General features: G+C 41.8%; 1 protein-coding gene across 2 annotated transcripts in view; it reads left to right on the top strand.

The window, feature by feature from the left end:
- The first annotated feature begins 3255 nt into the window (after window positions 1-3255).
- Window positions 3256-21875, top strand: part of THRAP3 (thyroid hormone receptor associated protein 3) — a 76444-nt gene continuing 57824 nt past the window's right edge. Inside the window, exon 1 of one of the 2 annotated variants that reach the window (XM_060140547.1) lies at window positions 3256-3355. The gene's annotated coding sequence lies outside the window, so the exon portion shown is untranslated. The remainder of the gene's footprint in view (window positions 3356-21875) is intronic. The other variant, XM_060140548.1, reaches the window with a different exon arrangement.

Below are 21875 nucleotides of genomic sequence, written 5' to 3'. Positions count from 1 at the left end.
AACCACTGCGCCACCAGGGAAGTCCCCCTAAGTATCTTTTGAAACTGCTTACTTTTTTTCATTCCCCACTGAAAACACACTAGATCAAACCACTGTGTCTTCTCATTTGAACTATTGTGATATACCTCCTAAATTGGTCTCCCACTTTCATTCTAGTTTGCCCTAATCCATTCTCACACTGAATAATCCTTTAAAATAGGAATTTCATTTAATTGTTTAGGAAATTTATTTAATCCTTTTTTTTTTTTTTTTTTGGCCATGCTGTGCAGCATGCAGTATTGTGGTTCCCTGACCAGGGATTGAACCCGTGCCCCCTGCAGTGGAAGCACGGAGTCTTAACCACTGGATCGCCAGGGAAGTCCCCCTATGTAATCCTTTAAAAAAGGAAATCTGAATCCCTCCCCTGCTTAAACACCTTTCAATGGCTTCCCATTGCTCTGAGAGTAAAATCCAATATCCTCAACCTGGGCTACCCAACCCAGCAGGATCTGACCTCACTAAGCTCACTGTGCTTTAGTTCTGGTTACACTCCAGAGTCAATAGTAGGCCTAACAATATTTAGGATGTGCCAAATTCCTTCAGGCCACAGGGCTTTCCCGTGTGTTGTTTCTTCTGTCTGGAATGAATGCTCTTCCCCAATTCTCAACCTAGTTAACTGTAAGTTTATCAGTCAGTTCCTCAGGGAAGCCTCCTCTGACCTTGAAGTCTAGGTCAGGACCTCAGGATTCTCTGTCAAGAATCAGCAAATGTTTTCTATAAGGGGCACATAATAAATACTTCAGGTTTTGCAGGTCATAGAGCATCGCAACTATTCAACTCAGGGTCATAGCAGCCATAGAAAATACATAAACAAATTTATGGATGCTGAATTTTGAATTTCATATATACTTCTCATGTGTCATGAAATATTAGTATTCTTTTGATTTTTGTCAACCATTTAAAAATGAAAAAACAGGGCTTTCCTGGTGGCGCAGTGGTTGAAAGTCCGCCTGCTGATGCAGGGGACACGGGTTCGTGCCCCGGTCCGGGAAGATCCCACATGCCACAAAGTGGCTGGGCCCGTGAGCCATGGCCGCTGAGCCTGCACGTCCGGGGCCTGTGCTCTGCAACGGGAGAGGCCACAGCAGTGAGAAGCCTGCGTACAGCAAAAAAAAGAAAAAAAAATAGAAAAAAGAAAAAACAATTCTTAGCTTCTGGCCATAAAAAAACTGGAGGCGGGCTAGAATTGGCCTGTAGACCACAGTTTGCCAACCCTTATTCTGTGTTGTTTTATATATATATGTCTCATATAATCTCCTGTGTTGCCCTTATCACAGTAGTAATTAATTATGCATGTGATAGACTCCTTAATGTTGTCTCTCCAGTTAGAATTAAGCTCTGTGGAAGACAGGGACCACATTTATTTTGTTTACTATTTTCCTCCTGAGCTTCTAACACAGGGCCTGGACCATAGTAGGTGCTCAATAAATGAATGGAGTGATAAGGTGTTCTTTTCCTTGAGAGGCACTCCAAGCTTAGTGGAGAATACAGACGTATGAACAATTAACTAGGTAATACTTATTGGAGAAAAGAGTTCAGTTTTCCGCAGGTTCGGTTTGAGATACCAGTGGGAAATCAGGGTATGGTGACAAACATCTGGAACTGAGTTGATGCTAAGACATAGATAAGGGAGTAAAATTCACAGAAGAGCTGTAAAAGCTACCTGAGTGTGCCAATCACTTAAGGAGAGAGGTCACTCAGGGAGAGAGGTTGAATGAGAAGAGAGAGAGGAGGCTGGAACTATGGGGTAAGTTTATGGGCTAGGGAAGGGGCAGAGGTAGGAGAAAGGTAAGAGATCGAACACAGAGGTGTTTTGGAAATAAAGAGTAATGACTATGTATTTTTGTATCTACCTAGTTTACCACCGTGTTCCTAGTACCTTGCACTAGGCATAGCCTATAGTAGACACTCAGAAAATCTGTGAATTGAAAATGAAATTGAAACAGAACCTTTCAAGAAGCACTACACAGCATGCAGCCTACAGGAAATGCTCAAAGAAAGAAAACAGTGTGGAAGGAATGCTGCTGAGGCCAGTAAGGGTGAGAGCTGATGTGGCACCATGTGACATTTGAGTTGAGCCTAGTGAGTTTTTCTCGCAGGAAGAATAGATTCAGTATTTTTTTCACTTTTACTTTGTTTACATTGCCCTGGAGATGCAGAAATCCATCAAAACTGATCTTTGTTCTAAAGAGCTCACAGTCTGGTGGAGAAGACAAACACAGTTCTTGATAATTATAAGATGGAAAGGTACTGTGAGAGGACAGAGATGAGGAGGAGCTCGTAAACTTGGAAGGCTTCACAGAAGAGGTGACAGTGGAGCTCAGTCTTAAAGGTTGGCGTTCAGTAGGGTAGGAATTCTAGCGCAAACCAGCCTGTGCAAAAAACTTGATAAATGCCGTGGTTGTCAAACTTCTATGTGCGCTAAGAATCGCTGGAGAAGTCTGTTTATAATGCAGATTCCAAGGCTATACCTTCCGGGAAATTTCTCATTCTGTAGGTGAGGGCATCCACTTTAATAAGCTTTACAGGACCACACTCTTTAAAACCTCTTTATGTGCTCCCATTGTCGTTGGAAGTGGGGGGCAGCGGTGGCGGGAGATGAGAGTGGAGAGCTTTGCCCACCCGGGCTTCTGGGTCTCCATAGGAGCACACTGTCACAATAAAAACAAATTCATTTTGAGTCGCGCTTTCAGGGTAGTAGCTGCTTTTGTATGCCATACTTTGTCGGAGTCCCGCAACAACTCTGTGGGGTAGAAATTAAGAGTCTCATTTCATAGGGGAGGAAGCTGAGGCTCAGAGAGGGGAGATTTGCTCAAGGTCACGAAGCGAGAAGTGGCAGGGCAGAACCCGAAAGCCAGGCTAGCAGATTGCCGGCTCAGAGACTTTCCGACTACGAAGGGAGGCCGCGAGTGGGTGGGGCTCAGGCTCTTGCTCCAGGCTGCTTCCAAAATGGTGGGGGCCTTGGCGTCAGCAACGCCCCCGCCCCTTCCGTCCACCTCCCTCCTTCTTCCCCAGGCCACCCAGGCGGGGGGAGGGGATGGAACGGAGCAGCCCACGTGACTGCCGACAACCTGGCGCGTGACGCAAAGCGGCGGGCCCGGCGCTCGCCTTGCCTTGTGGGAAACGTAGTTCTATAGTCCGTCAAGCTTGCCAGGAAGGCGGGACCTAGGACTACATTTCCCAGGAGGCCGCGGGGCGACGCCGCAGCAGACGTCGTCGGAGAGCTGGGACGCGGGGCGCGCTGTCGGGCGGGGGGTAGGTTCGGGCCGGTTGTGCCGTTGCGAGGTTGCTGCTGCCGTCGCTGAGGTGGGCCCAGGTGAGTGAGGGCCCTTGATGGGAATTAGGGCAGCTCAGTCTGCTCCAGTCGTTTCGTCTTTTATCTTTTCTCCGCGGCCGCTGGCTCACGGTGCCCGGCAGGCCTAGCGCGGAGCCGATCCCCCTCGCCTGCTCCTCGGCTTCTTCTGAGCGGGCCCTGCTCGCTCCGGCTCCTCCCCCTCCCCGCCCTTCAGGGCTTCCCCTCGCTCCGGCCTAGCTCCCGACTCTCAGGGCCGCGTTTCCTCCGGAGCACCCCCTATGCTTCTTTTTCTTGCTTGCAAGCTGCCAGGGAGGGGCCTCTACCTCCTCTATCTCCCCCCTTAGTCGGGTGAATCCTGAATCCTATTATTTGGATTTCTCTTTTTCCCGGAACTCTTGAGTGCCCTTCCCCCCAGCCTAATCTCCATTGGCCTGGATCTGTCTTCTTCTAGGGCGCATGTGGCTGACACTCAGTAAATGTTGGTACCTCTTCCGTTCTTTTCTGCCTTGTGGCCAGAGGAGGCATAGTCCAAATTTATCACCCACGGGAACATTGGTGCGCCCACTTTCATTTCTCTTGCGCTGGAGGTGAGGCCGACTTGTGTTCCAGTGGTAATTGGCGTATGTTCTGCCTGAATAAGGTAATTTCCTTAATCTCCCTTAGCACCCAAGCAACTTTTATCAGTTATCCTCTTTGCCTTTCTAAGTCATAGGGATGGAGTATGGCGGCAGAAACTGGCGAGTAGCGCTGGTGCCCAGCAGTTGGAGCCATCAGTGGTAGTTGAGTATTTACGAGGAGGTTGTTCATTGGATTGAAGGAAAAGCCTCTGAGAGCGTGGTAGGGCCTGGCGGGAGAGAGCCGATGAAGCTTCTGGTGGCAGCGTAACGGAAGGATCCTGGAGCCAGCTGCCTGGGTTCAAGTTTTGGCTCTGCTAGCTTTTGGTTTCAGGTCGAGGAGCTTTACTTCCAGGTCCTTTAGTTTCCTTATCTGCAAAATAGCGGCAACACTGGTTATTTTATAGCGTAACTGTGATGGTTAAATGAGGTAAATTGAAAACCGCTTAGCTCATTACCTACCAGGTAGGTATTAAGCACTAGTATCATTATCGTCACTTTTAGAATTTATAGGTTGTAGGCCCAGACTGGAAAGGCACGTATCACACCATCTTTTTCTTTCCCTTTCGGATGGCCCTCCCTTTTCTTGTTTGTGGCAATACGGTTTGTTGTAGTTTTTCCTGTTATCTAGACAGACCGATGTGTGTATCAAGCCTGTTAAAGAGCCAAAGCTGGCTGCTGCCATGAAGAACTTGTGGAACAAACTGGGCTTAGTTTGTTCTCTACTGGGAAATTAGTTTTGTGAATTAGTATACATGCTTTAGCAATATCAAAAGCAGTTTTTTTCTGCAGCTATTTAAGCTTGATTGTATTTTGTAGAAGAGTGGATTGAAGTTTCTGTTAGGAACTGTTTAACTAAAAGCCTTTACGTTCAATACAATTCCATCTCTGCTTTTTACATCTCTTAGCACTAGTGAAAGATGTCCGGTTTTGGAGACTGGTGTTTTTAGCCTCCAGATTAGGTACAGTCCAATTGTAGCGGTGGTGGTTGTTAATAGTAGTCATAGCAGCAGTAGTAGTAGTAGTTCTTTAGCATATTAGTTTAATAGCATAATTAGTACAGGTTTTTTTTTATTAATTTATTTTTTAGTTTTAGCTGCTTTGGGTCTTTATTGCTGCGTGCAGGCTTTCTCTAGTTGCGGCGAGCGGGGGCTACTCTTCGTTGTGGTGCGCGGGCTTCTTATTGCAGTGGCTTCTCTTGTTGTGGAGCACTGGCTCTAGGCATGCGGGCTTCAGTAGTTGTGGCTTGCGGGCTCTAGAGCGCAGGCTCAGTAGTTGTGGCACACGGGCTTAGTTGATCCGCGGCATGTGGGATCTTCCCAGACCAGGGCTCGAACCCGTGCCCCTGCGTTGGCAGGTGGGTTCTTAACCACTGCGACTACGCCACCGGGGAAGTCCCCAGATATACATTTTAAAATCGTTTTTGCCAGGGGTGTAGAAAACGGATTGTGGGGCTACCAGTTAAGAGGCTGTTGTACTGTTAGAGCCTGGAGATGATAGGTGCCTGAAGTAGAGAGATGGAGTGGAGATGCGTTGGTGGGAAGAAGCAGAGGGTTTTGAGATTAGGTAGTTTCAATATTCTCTAGAGCAAGACGTTCTTAGTACGGTCCATGGACTACAGGGAGCTCATGAACTCTAAACGTTTTGTGAGGGAAGTGCATTTTCTCAAGGAGTCATTACCTTCCATCATTCATTAGAGTCTCAAAATTTAAGAACCAGTGCTCTATAGAGTTTGTAGTTCAGGTTTTTTTTTTTTTGTCTGCACCAGGTCTTAGTTGCTGCACGTGGGCTCTTTGTGCAGGTTTATAACCCATAAAAAAGTAATTGCCCATGGCTTACCAGGAGAGTTAAGAGTCATGGGTACCCTTTCTAAAAGATTGCCTTTTTTTAAAAAAATAAAATGTATTGTATTTATTTAGTTTTGGCTGCATTGGGTCTTCATTGCTGCGTGCAGGCTTTCTCTAGTTGTGGAGAGTGGGGGCTACTTTGTGTTGCAGCGCGTGGGTTTCTCATTGCAGTGCCTTCTGTTGTGGAGCGTGGGCTCTAGGCGCAAGGGCTTCAGTAGTTGTGGCAAGCGGGCTTGGTAGTTGTGGCTCATGGGCTCTAGAGCACAGGCTCATTAGTTGTGGCACACAGGCTTAGTTGCTCCACGGCATGTGGGATCTTCCCGGACCAGGGCTCGAACCCGTGTCCCCTGCATTGGCAGGCGGATTCTCAACCGCTGCGCCACCGAGGAAGCCCAAGGTTGCCTTTCTTTAGGGAACTCGTTTTTTGTTTGTTTTAAATCAGAGTTAAATGCTGTGCCATAGAAAAGTCACCTTTCAGTTTCTTTTTCTCTAGGAGTTATGGGCCGATGCACATACTGAGGAAGCTGAACATTAGTGAGCTCAGTTTCACGAAAATCCATATTCATTCCTACTGTTTTCTTCCATTGGGTTTTGTTTATAGTTTCTATTTTAGTGGTAGAAATGGAGCGCCTTAGTGTGTGAAGAGTGAGATTGTTTTCTTCTTGCTTTCCTTCTAACAGTTAGGGGTTTCATATGTATGTTTATATATTTTGTAGTGTGTTTTTCAGATGATAGTGTGTTACTGGAAGCATAGGGTGTGCTTTTTTCCACACAGTTAGAGCTCTACCACTGAAAGAACCATGTATTTTTCTTTTTATGGCAGATGTTGAAGACTGAAGGCTCATGGACTAAATCCAGTCGGCAGATGTGTTTTGTTTGGCTCACACAGTGTTGTAAATTTGAATTAGTTGTCAACATTGAAAAACAGGGAGATTTCATGTAAAAATGTGGATTCAGGCTGCTTTGAAAAATCAGATCTGGCAGCCATGGACCTGTGTTTCTGCTTGCAGCAGCAGTCTTTTATAGTTGGGCATGTCCTTATATCGCCACTAAAAAATATTTTTTCTGCTTTGGTGCTTTATTTGTTTCCTTTGTTTCTTCTTTAAAAAAAAAGGAAATTTTAGATAACTTCAGAAGAGGGAGATGGAGCAGTGCAGTGGGGAGGGGGGGCCCCAAAACATTGAATTATTTTGTTTCCAAACTGAAGAAACCCAAGGGCTTTTAGAAAGCAAAAGGCATTGATCTGACCCCTGACCATGCCTTTTTAGCTGGCACGTGTGTAGTGTCCTCATTTTTGTTCTGCCTGATTTGCTTTTCAGCATCTGGAATGCAGTAACTGCACAGCTTGGCTTGTTTCAGTAGAAGGCCAAGCAAAGAGAAGTTGCTGAATGTCTAATTAGAAGACTTTTGGCGCCTGTCCTGAGGCAAAAGTGTGTGTGTTGTGTGTGTTTAATGTATGCATTTGTGAAGTCCATCGCTTTGCTTTCAGAAATCCTGTGTGTGTTTTGGAGAGGTTCATAACTCAATTTTATTTTTGTCTATTTTAATTAAAAGGTCAGGATACATAAAGGATTTAAAAAAAAAAGTATTTGGCTGCGCTGGGTCTTAGTTGCGGCGTGCAGGATCTTCATTGCGGCATGCGAACTCTTAGTAGAGGTATGTGGGATCTAGTTCCCTGACTAGGGATTGAACCCGGACCCCCTGCATTGGGAGCATGGAGTCTGAGTCTTAGCCACTGGACCACCGGGGAAGTCCCTACAGAAAGGATTGATAGAGGAGTCATAGAGGTGAGACTGCTTTCTGAAGTTACTGTAGAGATTTCTTCACTCCAGGACTCTCCATTGTATCAGGGCTTCCCGGAAAATGATCCCGTTGTATCTAAAGGATGTGTCCTATGTGTCCTAGAGTCTTGACTAAAACCTTTGGCTACCAGATTATGGGCTATCAGAAAAAACTTTAAAAATGAAGGAGATTGAGGAAGTTGGTCAGGCGCCAGAGTGGGGTTGCCCAATAAAGAAAAAGAATTGGGTAAATTTTTTAATGTAAAAAAATTCTTGTTTCAGGTGTTATAAAGTTATCCTTTACAAAGCCTTTTTTTTGGCAGCACAGCATGCGGGATGTGGGATCTTAGTTTCCTGACCAGGGAGACCAGGGATCAAACCCCGCACCCCCTGCAGTGGGAGCACGGAGTCCTAAGCACTGGACCTCCAGGGAAGTCTCACTCTGACAGTTTTGATGTCCCTTTGCATGTATCACATTGGAAAGTGTTCTGAGAGAGGCTTTTCTTGATGACCTTATCTATAATGGTACTCTGATCATTAACCAATACCCCTCCCCAACCCCGTGTTATTACTATGGGATATTACATTATTTATTTTTCATCTGTTGTGTCTTCACCTTTTTAGAGAGTGAAGCAGGGATTTGTTTGATTCACTGCTGAATCCCCACACCTAGGACATTCTCTGTTAAAAAGAAGAGGCTTAGTAAATATTGAGAGAAAGGATGAATTAATATGGGAATAAATAGATGGCTGACTGGGTGACAGTCTCTGGAAGTGCTCCCACTATCGAGTTCTAGCTTACTCAGATTCTGTTGAAAATAATTTGTATGGCGGTTGGTGAGGAGATTGCCAAGGGGCAAGGGGCAAGAGGGTACTTGCTGGAGCGATAAAAGTATTCTATTGTTGGGTTGGGTGGTGTTTACATAGTATATTTTGTCAAAACTCACTGAACTGTATCTTTAAAATGTATACATCTATTATATATGAGTTATAATAATTTATAAAAATTTGTATTCAGAACTCATTCTCTAAAGGCTGTTCTGTAAAACTGAGGTAATGTGGGCTTCCCTGGTGGCGCAGTGGTTGAGAGTCCGCCTGCCGATGCAGGGGACATGGGTTCGTGCCCCGGTCCGGGAAGATCCCACATGCCGCGGAGCGGCTGGGCCCGTGAGCCATGGCCGCTGAGCCTGCACGTCCGGAGCCTGTTCTCCACAACGGGAGAGGCCACAACAGTGAGAGGCCCTCCTACCAAAAAAAAAAAAAAAAAAACAAACAAAAAAACTGAGGTAACTCTGTAGGTAGGCTGTGGTAATGATTGTTTTCCTTGAATTTTTGGTAAGTTTAGCCAAGTGTAGGTGGGACAGGAGGTTTTAAAATACTCTGGAGTGAGGAGGTGCCTCAGGCGTTATGAGGGAAGGAGGCTAAGCTGGCCAGGCTCTGAATAGCCCACCCCCATTTCAGTCTGAGGTGCTGCATTGATATTTTATACTTTGGGGTTTGGTAGGGGATATTTTCTGTTCCACTTTTAGCAGAATATTTTCAGCTGTAGTGTTCATTTAATAGGGCATGGTCATGGAGTTATATGATCTGTGGTACCTAGAGACCTTGGAATGAGATGAGAAATGGAAGTCGTTTCTTATCAGAAGTTTTTTGTTGTTGTTTTTAATTAAACTGGGACCTTGGGGCAAGTTGCTTAACCCTTCAGTGTATCTGTTCAATTTCAGATGGAGCTGGAAATCTCATCTACCTCCAACAAGGGTTATTGTGATGGCTAGATGGTTAGCCCAGTGCCAGGGTTAATAGTAGGGATTCAACAAATTAATTTTATTATATATGGAAGATGGATTGCTTGTTAGCTACTTGGGAAAGGGAAGTAGTTATATGGCATTAAATCTGAAAGGACAGTGAGAAACACCCAGAGCCCTCAACTGATAGCATATGGAAAGTGCTGAGTACATGATTAAGTTGGTGTTCAAGATTGTGAGGGAAGGATGACTTAATTATTCAATAAACAGCTCTGGAACAGTTGGCTAACCTTTTTGAAAATTACGTTAACTTGACAAAATAAATCACGTGAAAACGAGAGATACAGATTAAATCAAAAATGAAATACCATTTTTTCCCTCAGATCTCCATCATGATAAAAAAAAACAATATAACGGTTATTGTTGGTGAGGGTGTGGGGAAATGGACATTCTCAAGTACTCCTGGTAGCAATATAAGGTGCTGTAGCTGTTCCAGAGAACAACACAATGTACCTGTGCTTTTAGGAATATACCATAAGGAAATAATTGCACAGGTCCTTAAAGATAAGGATAATCATTACAGTGTTACATTAAGTGAAAAATTAAAGACAACCTAAATGTACAACACTAGGGAACTGCTTATGTTATAGCATGTGTGTACAGTGGAATGCTAGGTAGAAAAGAGAAGTAGATGGAAGCACCATATTTGTTGACATAATACAATGTGTAGAAAAATGCCCAGAACTGATGCTTTTGTTCTGTTCAAAAACCTTTCTGACTCTGCATTTCCTCCTTAGTCAGTGTTTATTAAGTGTGTACTGAGCTTTAGATTCTGTTGGAGAAAAATTACCTTAAATATGTGGTCTGTGGTCTAGATCTGCACAGTTCATTTTGGTAGCCACTAGCCAAATGTGGCTAGCTTACTTTGAGTTAATTAAAATTAAATACTTGGTATACTTATTTAGTATACTTAGTATAGTTTTCACACTAGCCATATTTCAGGTGGTCAATAGCAGCAACATGTGAATGGTGGCTGCCATTTTGAGGAGCATAGATATGGAACATTTTCCTCATCTCAGAAAGTTCTGTTAGCGTGGATCTAGATTGTCTTTTCATGTTTTTGTCAGCATTGCTTCTGCATATGATAGGTGGGGCCTCAGAGTAGTTGCAGTTTTCTCCCCTTAGAGTTTACAAAAGAATTTTGGACTTTGCTTTGGCTATCATTTATGCATCACCATTTTCATAATATTTAAACTCTCTTTAGCTCTTAGCCCACAATGGGTTTGTTCAGAGTGCAGAGAGAATGCTACCTCTGTGGCCAAAGGGGAAAACATGGGGACAATTTTGCTAAACCTCCTAGTTCTGGATTAGAATTTTTTTTAACCTATTAGAGTTTCTGTTCTTCACTTTAAAAACAACTGAGCAGGAACTGGAATTGAGATTCATGCATGGATTGTTTTTGATGTTGTATGGCTTTTCTTTTTTTGGGGAAAGAGGGCATTAAATACTTACTAAATGTCTGCTAAGTGCTAGGCATTTACTAAAATGAAAATAACGTGGTATACAGATCTTTACTGATTGATATTCTTTTAGGATTTAATTTCTGTCCAGGTTAGTTATTTTTTAGAAGTGGATGGATTTATTGCTTAAATGGGGGCTTCAAATATTGCCTTCAGAATATTGGTTATTTATGTTGGATGAGCTAAATCTTAATTTGTTACTTTGGGGCTAGGGTAGGCAAATATATTCCCACTGTGTTAGTGTTATTACAGTTGTGATGATCCCATTGAATGTGGCTGAAATGAACTTTTAGAAGATTTAGTGTAAGTTGGCTTTTACATTCTCTCATCCCTTTAGGCTCATGTTTCTCTTATACTGGGTAGGTTAGTTGCTCTGCATCAAGTGTTTTTCGTAGGGATGAAAATTTCTTTGATTTTTTTTTTCGTCCAGTGTTTTATTATGAAAGATTTCAAGCATGCAGAAAAGTTGAAAGAATTGTACAGTGAGTACCCATACGCCCGCCACTGAGATTCTACATTTGTTAGCATTTTGCTATGTTTACTTTATCACATATCTTTTTTTTTTTAATCACATATCTTTATACTCATCACTCCACCGTATTTTTTTTCCAGGTTTTTTTGTTGTGGCTTAATATACAGAACATAAAATTTACCATGATAATTTTTAAGTGTGCAGTTCAGTGGTATTAAGTACATTCACTGTTGTGCAGCCATCATCACTGTTCATCTGCAGAATGTTTCATCTTGCAAAATCGGTACTCTATACCCCATTAAATAGTCAGTCCCCATTCTCCCTTCCATCCCCAGCCTCTGACAACCATCATTCTACTTTGTCTCTAAGGTTTAGACTGCTCTAAGTACCTCATATAAGGGGACTCAAAGAGTATTTGTCTTTTTGTGACTAGCTCACTTCAGTTAGCATAATGTCCTCAAGGTTTATCCATGTTGTAATATGTCAGAATTTCCCTTCATAATATTCCATTGTATGTAGGTATATACCACATTTTGCTTATCCATTTATCCATCAGTCAGACACTTGGGTTGTTTCCATGTTTTAGCTATTGTGAATAATGCTGCTGTGAACCTAGGTGTACAAATATCTCTTCAAGACCTCGCTTTCAGTCCTTTTGAGTATATACCCAGAAGTTGAATTGCTGGATCATATGGTAATTCTATGTTTAGTTTTTTGAGGAACTGCCATTCTCTGCTGTTTTCCACAGTGGTTACACCGTTTACATTCCCAACTACAGCGCCAATTCTTCCACATCCTCACCAGCATTTCCTCCCTCCCTCCCTCCCTCCCTCCTTCCCTCCTTCCCTCCTTCCCTCCTTCCTTCCTCCCTCCTTCCTTCCTTTTTTTTTTTTTTAAATAGTAACTGTTCTAATGGGTGTGGGGTAGCTTTGGTTAGCATTTCCCTATTGATTAGTGATGTCCTCTTTTCATATGCTGTGGACCATTTGTATATCTTCTTTTGAGAAATATTTGTGCAAGTCCTTTGCCCATTTCCTTATTTTTTTTGAAGCATTTTAAAGTAAGTTGCAGAAATCAGTACATTTTATATTTAAATGTTTCAACATGCATATCATTAGCTAGAGTTCAATATTTATGATTGAACTCTTATGAGTCCCTTTTTTTTTTTTTTGTTACGCGGGCCTCTCACTGTTGTGGCCTCTCCCGTTGCGGAGCACAGGCTCCGCACGCGCAGGCTCAGCGGCCATGGCTCACGGGCCCAGCCACTCGGCGGCATGTGGGATCCTCCCGGACCGGGGCACGAACCCGTGTCCCCTGCATCGGCAGGCGGACTCTCAACCACTGTGCCACCAGGGAAGCCCTATGAGTCCCTTTTTGGGGGAGGACAGGGAGGTAAAATTTACACACCTAAATGTTACCATCATTTCTTTAATTTATACGTGCTTGGATAGAAAGATTTTGAGTGCCAGTTCTTAGCTGGAATAGTTCCCTTTCCTCTGATTTAATGATGTTTGTCTCAAGTTAGATTTACTTTTATCAAATTAATATTGTGACCATATAATTTATCTTTTTGAACCAGGACACTATTGAGAGAGGGGATGCTATTAATACACTGGGACAGCAAGTGTAAACTGACTATCTTGAGCAAACCTGGATATAAGGTTAAATATTAAATAAATATTAAATAAGAACTAAAGAACTAAATATTAAAGAACTTTTATAGATTGAGATTCTTTTCAAAGTAAATGCTTATTTAAGCACTTTACATGCATTATCTCATTTAATCCTGTATATTACAGGGTAAGTGAAGAGTTTCTTGTTTTACAAATGATAAAGTTGAGGCATAAGAGATCAGTTTAGGAAGAGATAAGATTTGAACCTAGGTCTGACTCTAAACTTCCACTCTTAGCAACTGCTATATTGCTCAGAGTAAGGGTCCAGGGAGTGGATTGACCAGTAAATGAGGAGAGTCCTCACATAACAGAACATCCCATTTTGTTACTGTCATGCTTATTAGATCCAGAGTTAAATTATTTAAATTTCGCTTCAAGAATAAATGGACTTGAATCTACCAGCCGACTGCAGAGGCTTTTTGATTCGCCTTGCTGCAAGTAGAATGACAGGAAGATGTATTTCAGAATCAATAATATTTGCCTAGCTTTTCTTTTTTTTTTTGGCCGCTCAGCACGGCTTGTGGGATTTTAGTTCCCTGACCAAGGATTGAACCTGGGCCCTCAGCAGTGAGAGTGCAGAGTCCTAACTACTGGACCCCCAGGGAATTCCGCTGCCTAGCTTTTTTTTTTTTTTTTTTGCGGTACGCGGGCCTCTCACTGTTTTGGCCTCTCCCGTTGCGGAGCACAGGCTCCGGACGCGCACGCTCAGCGGCCATGGCTCACGGGCCCAGCCGCTCCGCGGCATGTGGGATCTTCTCGGACCGGGGCACGAACCCGTGTCCCCTGCATCGGCAGGCGGACTCTCAACCACTGCGCCACCAGGGAAGCCCCCTTGTGCTGTTTTGACAGTTGAATGAACAGTGTTAGTTGAGCACTAGAAATTCTCAAATGTAATTGTTTTGAATGTCATTTGAGTTTACCCACTACAGTGAACCATCTCTTCAACAAATTGTTGGACTCTTGGTTTAGAAGCAGTGGATCCAAAATTCATTGAAAGAATGATACGTAGAGTGTCATTTAACTATTGCAAATGCTTTCTCATATCATTTATTATCATTTTTTAATATTTTTGAAACATCTTCTCTTTGAGAGAAGGCAGCTTAATGAAAAAAATTTTAACATGGTTAGCCCAAAGAGCAGCTTCCTGATAAAATCTGATACCTGCCCTGACCATTAACGTGTTGAGCTATTTTCATACATGAGCCATGAATGTAAATCAAAGGTTAACTGTTTAATTTTGAAATTGTCACCTAGCATTGCTGGGATTTTTAGGAAACTAAGATTTTATGTGCTGAGGGCTTCCCTGGTGGCGCAGTGGTCGAGAGTCCGCCTGCCGATGCAGGGGACATGGGTTAGTGCCCCGGTCCGGGAAGATCCCACATGGCGCGGAGCGGCTGGGCCCGTGAGCCATGGCCGCTGAGCCTGCGCGTCTGGAGCCTGTGCTCCACAGCAGGCGAGCCCACAGCAATGAGAGGCCCGCGTACCGCAAAAAAAAAAAAAAGATTTTATGTGCTGGTCAAAAGTATACATAAGCTGTAACTTAAGTTCCAGATATAATATGTATATATAATATTATAACAATGTGTTATTCCATCTGGAATCTTAACCTTTCCCTTCTCACCTGATCTTATTCTGGTAACTTATCCTAGAGCTGTGAACAAGAAATAGGAGGTGCTTTCTGAGGAGAGGATCTTTGGTTTCCTTGTTCTGTATTAAATATCATTGCAGAGCTGTAGGGATACAGGCTTTGTCTTCTGTCTTCTGTCTCCTCCTGCCTTTACTCCTTTTACTGTGTAGGAAAACATTGTTCAAATCAAAATTTTAAGTCCTGGATACACTTTTTGGATGCATTATGTGTACAAAACTCAGCCTTTCATATAGTAACTCATGAATAATCTAGTTTTCTGTAGAAAATATTCACAACTTTTTCTTGACTATGTTTTTTGCGGCATGTGGGATCTTAGTTCCTTGATCAGGGATCAAACCCGTGCCCTTGGCATTGAGAGCGCGTAGTCTTAAGCACTGGACTGCCAGGGAAGTCCCTTGACTGTATTTCTTGATACAAGTTATATAGCATTTGGTGTAATTTTTTTTTTTCTCCCTGAGTAGCAGCACCTGAATTGGACCCAATGTGGAATTAAACAAAATGCTAGGGATTTAGCCGGATCTCTGCTTTGCATTGGACAGATATTTTAGTATCAGCTCAATTTTTTAAAAGGTGATTCTGGAAATGGAAGTATCTTTAAGGATTTAATTTGTTGTTTGGTGGTTATGTAAGCATGTTAGTGGGGAAAAAAGCCTTAATATAAGTATAAAATCTTGATTCACTACTGATACAATTTGGGAAACTAAAATTCTCCTTGTTGAGCCTATCCACTGTTATCCTTTCCCTTCCAACTTCGTATTTTTCAAACTGCCCTTTTAGAATACAGTGTGCTATGTGCTTTACATACATTAACTCGTTTAATCCTATGGTAATTTTATAAGATCAGTGTATCTGTTTTTTTTTTTTTCTGTACGCGGGCCTCTCACTGTTGTGGCCTCTCCGGTTGCGGAGCACAGGCTCCTGCCGTGCAGGCTCAGCGGCCATGGCTCACGGGCCCAGCCGCTCCGCGGCATGTGGGATCTTCCCAGACCGGGGTACGAACCCGTATCCCCTGCATCGGCAGGCGGACTCTCAACCCCTGCGCCACCAGGGAAGCCCTGTATCTGGTTTTTTTTGTGTGTGTGTGTGGTACGCGGGCCTCTCACTGTTTTGGCCTCTCCCGTTGCGGAGCACAGGCTCCGGACGCGCACGCTCAGCGGCCATGGCTCACGGGCCCAGCCACTCCGAGGCATGTGGGATCTTCCCGGACCGGGGCACGAACCCGTGTCCCCTGCATTGGCAGGCAGACTCTCAACCACTGCGCCACCAGGGAAGCCCTGTATCTGTTTTTTGATATGAGAAACTTAGTAGTAAGATTACACACCTTGTTCAAGCCTGCACAGTAGTGGAGTCAGGATTCTAATCCATGTCGGTCACATTTGCAAAATTCTTGCTCTTCATCACTCTGCCTGTATTCAACATACACTTTTTTTTTCTTTCTTTTTTTTTTAAGAAAGAATTACTTTATTTTTGGCTGTGCTGCACAACTTGCGGAATCTTAGTTCCCCAGCCAGGGATGGAACCCGTGCCCCCTGCAGTGGAAGCGCAGAGTCCTAACCAGTGGACTGCCAGGGAATTAAATTCCCCTCCACATACACTTTCATATGCTTGTCCTTCAATGTGGAGTTGTTTCTTTGATTTAACCTTAAGAGCATTGCTTTATGAGTTCTATTTCAATCTTTGGAAGTTGTTTGCAAAAGTTTAAATGTGTGTGGCCAAGAAGCTTATGAGGTACGTGGGAATGCTTGTACTTTTCTGTCACTATTATAGAGAATTGTATTAATCCTTTTTTCCTCTAGAGAGGGACTGAGAAATGAAGTCTAAAGTGAGCACAACAACAGGTTCAGCATTGTACAGCATTTTTTTCATGGTTTTAAAGTATGCAATCTGAAGACATGTAGAAAGTACAAAGAATAATACTGTATAACTGGTGCCCATGTATTGACTATTTAAGAGATCGGTTTAATAAATTTAAGAAATAAAGCTTTACCACCATAGCTAAGTCTTCTAGAATTGTTCTTCCCTTCTCCCCCAACCTCTCTTCTAACTTGGTGTTTATGCATTTTTCTAGACTCCTATTAAAAATGTATGCTTTTGTAAACAAAATACACTATTTTTGTGTTTTTAAAACTTCATGTAAATTGTTCAATACCAACTGATAACCAAGAAGTTCTTGTTTCTTTTTTTTTTTTTTAGCGTTTTTCTCCTTTTTTTGTTGTTGCTTTTTTGTAGCTTTTTTTTTTTTAATGTTTATTTATTTATTTTTGGCTGCGTCGGATTTTCATTGCGGCTTGTGGGCTTCCCTTTAGTTGTGGTGTGCAGGCTCCTGAGTGTGTGGGCTCTGTAGCTGCGGCACAGGGGCTTAGTTTCCCACAGCATGTGGGATCCTAGTTCCCTGACCAGGGATTGAACCCTTGTCCTCTGCATTGGAAGGCAGATTCTTAACCACCGGACTACTTAGGGAAGTCCCTAGCTCTTGATTCTTGAAACCAAGAAGTTGTTTTTTGTAACTTCTTTTTCTGCTCAGGCTTCTGTTTGTGGGATTCATTCATGGTATGTGTGTTCTTCATTTTCACTGTTTTATAGTATTCATTGTATGAAAGTGCCAGTTTTTATTTATCCATTTTGTACTGTATCCTGTTTGTACTCAGCGCTGCCAAGAATATTCTTGTATATATTTTCTACTGACTTGAGATAATTTCTCTAGGGTTTATACCTAAAACTGGAATTTCTGGTTCACGGGATGTGCACATCTTTAACTGTCACATTATTCTCCAGAGGAATTATACCAGTTTATACTCCCAATATATGCATTTCTGTTGCTGTACATCTTAATGGCACATGATGTCGTTAGACTTTAAAATTTTTTGCCATTCTTGTGAGTATGAAATATTTTATTATAGTTTTAAGTTGTATTTCTCTGATTAGTAGTGAAAATGAATCTTTGCATGTGTGTATTAGCCATATAGGTTTTTTCTTTTTTTAATTGATCATCCCCTTAGCCCACTTTATTTTTAGCGTTTATCATCACTTGGCATACAGTATATAGTTACTTGAGTGTATGTCTTGCTCCACCAACCACAAGATGAGAGACTTTCTCCTTTTGTCAGTGTTGTACCTCTAGTGCCAAGGACAGTGCCTGGCATACGTAAGTGTTCAATAAGTATTTAATAAGTTAATCTTTTTTTATCTGAATAATTGAGTTTTTTGCCTTTTTTATTGATTTGTAGAAGTTCTTTATATAGAGTCTGGATTTTAATCCTTTGTTTATGTGTATTGCAAATATACTCTCCTAGTATGTGGTTTTGTTTTGATTTTCTAAAGCATATAGACATATTTATCAATCTTTATGTCTATGGTTTATACTTATAACTTATTTCAAATCCTCTACCCGGAATTTGTACAAATATTCTCCTATATTTCCTTCTAAATGTTTTAAAGCTTTTTACATTTAATGTTTGTTTATATGCTTTTTTTTTTTTTTTTAAGTCCACTTGGAGTTTATTTTGTGTGATGTGAGGTAGGGGTCATTGGTGAGCAGTTACATTGCTTATAAATGTTTTGGAAATAAGATGCATTTTGTGAGAAACCCTGTATTTAGGAGTGGCTAGGTGGCCTTGGGATTTTGGCATTTTGTGGGAAGAAGAGGTTTGCATCCCTAAAGGTGTTTGTAAATTGATGTTGGGTTAACATCAGCAAATTTACAAAGCAGTTGCAAATTTATTTCTAGAATTAGCAGAACCAGAATATATGTGGACATTTTGGGTAGAGTTCCAAAATTGCTGATAAGACTATTTCTTAATTTGTTTGAAAATAAGTTATTTGGCAGTACTCTGGGAAGTAGTTTTGATCTTTGTGTCAAACCTAGTAGCTTCTTCCAATTTGTAATTTAAAAAGGAAAAATACGAAAGAAAAAAAATCTCTGAAGGTGAATGTACTTTAGTAGGTTCTCCAGCATGACATGATCATATCCAAATTGGTTGCTGGAATAATGTGACAAATATTTGTAACAGATTATTCCGGCATCAAATTTAGTCTCTTTCCTGTTGCTTGTTTACAGATGAGATGAAATGTGACTCATTTAGAAGTTGGTTATCCTGGTCTGATGCTCTGGGTTAAATGGGTTAATCAAATTACTATTTTGGATAAATTTTTTTAGTGAAAGTAAGCAGTTGTGGAAGATAATACTCTGAATGTACCATCCACTTTTCCAACTCTGAAATTAAGTTTTTTGGGAATTCCCTGGTGGTCCAGTAGTTAGGACTTGGTGCTTTCACTGCTGTGGCCTAGGTTCAATCCCTGGTCAGGGAACTAAGATCCGTAAAACACACAGCACGGCCGAAAAATAAATAAAATTAAGAGTTTTTTTGTGGATTGAAATTTCGTTTCAAATAGGCCTTTAGTGAATTAGATTTATTTATTTAGATTTACTTTTAGTTAGCATCTCCCTGTAGCTTCCAGTAGTGTAAATTTAAGGCAAATAATAGATAATTTAGGGAAGACATTTCATAAAGCACATTTAAAAATTTTTTTCCTGTTAGATAATTAATTGGGAAGAAAAGTGAGAAATTAGAGCAGAGTGGATGAAGTTTGTGGTTTAAGGTTCTTTAACAGGTGAAAGGTAGCATGATGATGTGGAAAGAACCGGGACACACTGAGAGCTAAGGGCCTTTAGCTCTAGTTTTGCCTCATCTTCTTGGGCAAATCTCTTCCTTTATCTGGGTTCAGGTTTCCTTCTGTGAAAAGTAGTTGTAGTTTAGATAATGATCTCTAAGAGTGCTTCCAGTTCTTAATGCTTTGTGATTCTAATTCTAGTGAGATTTGTCCATAACTCTCATATGCTTCTGGGTCAGATTGGAGTGGATCATGGTCTCTTAATCACACGACTCTCTGCTCTTTGATTAAAGCTAGCTGTAGACTGACTCAGGGCTGCACACCCTGTACATGGTCTGATGATAATGAACTTTCTGTTTATTCTCCTAGTGCTAGGAGAAATAACAAATAACTATTTACAAATAACTATTTCAGTGAGGTTTAGAAACAGAGGCATAAAAGTTATAAACGTCGGTTGGAAGTTGTATTAATACCAGGGTCTTGGCAGATAATGATAATACTGAGCAGAGATAAACTGCTCTGTTGTATTATAAGCACCTTAAAAGGGCACAGATTTTCTGATTCATCTTTGTGCTTTCCATAGTGCCCAGTGAAGGAAATTAACATTTATATTATTACTTGAGTCCTTGCTATATTACTGTGCACTGTACTATGATTTAGATGTTTTCCTCATTTAATCGTTTCAGTAGCTTATGAGATAGTGTTGCCCTTATTTTATAGGTCAGGAAACTGAGACTTAAAGGAGTCAAAATGCTTTAAAGTAGTTTTTTTTTTTTTTTTTTTTGCGGTACGTGGGCCTCTCACTGTTGTGGCCTCTCCTGTTGCGGAGCAACGCAGGCTCAGCGGCCATGGCTCATGGGCCCAGCCGCTCCGCGGCACGTGGGATCTTCCTGGACCAGGGCACGAACCCGTGTCCCCTGCATCGTCAGGTGGACTCTCAGCCACTGCGCCACCAGGGAAGCCCTAAACTAGTTTTTATGTGACGCCAGAGTCTGTTCTCTTTATTGTCTCAGTATGCTGCCTAGCAAAGACATTATCCATTGGGTGCACTCAATGAATGTTAACTCAGTGAAATACTTGTGAAATGTTTTCTGTTCATTGTTTTGGATCTTTTTTTTTTTTTTTTAAAGTATTTATTTATTTATTTAGGGCTGCGTTGGGTCTTAGTTGCAGCATGCGGATCTTTTGTTGTGGCGTGCGGGCTTCTCTCTAGTTGTGGCTTGCGGGCTCAGTAGTTGCAGTGGGCGGGCTTAGTTGTCCTGCAGCATGTGGGATCTCAGTTCCCTGACCAGGGATCCCCTGCATTGCAAGATGGATTCTTAACCACTGGACCACCAGGGAAGTCCCCCAACTAAGTATCTTACTAATAGGACAGCCTTAAGGCAAGGCAACATATGGTTGGCAGTTGTGTTCCAAGGTAAAAAATTAAACCTGAGAGGGGGACTGGAAGTTGAGGATAGGGAGGGTAGAAATTAGGAAGGAGACCTCTTTTCATTATGTAGTCTTATACAGTTTGAAATTTTTACTGTGCTTGTATTACTAAAATGAAAAAACTAGGTAAAAAGAATTAAACATTTTAAGTTTGCTAAGGCAAATGAAACAGTTTAAGTTAATATCTCAAGTTCTATGATTCTGTACATGTTTTTACCATTTTAAAAACTGTGTACATGTGCCACGATATGGCTGAACCTTGAAGACATGCTAGGTGACGTAAGTTAGACGTAAAAGGACAACACTGTATGATTCCACTTGCGTGAGATACGTAGATTAGTCAACTTCATGGAGACAAAGTAGAGTGGTGGTTGCAGTGGTGGGGGTGTTACTGTTTAACAGGTACGTGGTTTGTCTTGGGGAGATGGAAGAGTTCTGGAGATGGATGGTGGTGATGGTTGCATACCAGTGGGAGTGGGCTGAATGCCACTGATCTGCACTGTATGCCTAAAAATGGTTAAAATGGTATATCTTGTGTTATGTATATTTTACCATAGTAAAATATATATATATTATTTAGCTAGTATTTACTCATTCTGTTATTCAACACCGGGGAATCCAAAAAAAGGAGTTTGATCTGGTACTTGCCCTCAAGGAGCAAAATAGTCTAGTAATATTGCATGATTAGTATTTTTCAAGGAATAGATGCTTAGGTTGTAAGGAAATGGTGATAGCTTATAAAAAGTTGTAATGTGATAAAATAAATTCTGGAAAAGTAGCTGTTAGGATTTCCTGACAGTCTTACATGCTGAATAGGCCAGAGGATTCAGATGAGAAGGTTATAATTTTGCCCTGAGGCCCCTCTGCATAGCCTGAGAGCAAGATTTTAAAAATCACCTGTCTAGGTAGGAACTGTCAGGTACACAGATGGCATGTTGATCCGTCTCTCTCTCTTGTAAACTGAGAACCTGGGGCACAGAATAATGGTGTCATTTAGGGGTCAAGCTCATTCAGCCTGGAATGAAGTATAGGTTTGGGTTTGTTGCCAGAGTGTTCTGCTTCTTTAAGAGATTTGGAAGATGTAGTGTCTTATATTCTGAGTCTGCCATAAATCCAGACTCTGAATTATCAAGAGAGAGAACATAATTGTTTAATGACCTTGTGACTATCCACACCAGCTAGTTGAAGTCTTGTTGTCTT

Source organism: Lagenorhynchus albirostris, chromosome 2, assembly GCF_949774975.1.
Source record: "Lagenorhynchus albirostris chromosome 2, mLagAlb1.1, whole genome shotgun sequence".
Taxonomy (NCBI): domain Eukaryota; kingdom Metazoa; phylum Chordata; class Mammalia; order Artiodactyla; family Delphinidae; genus Lagenorhynchus; species Lagenorhynchus albirostris.
This window is presented reverse-complemented; position numbering and strand designations above follow the sequence as displayed.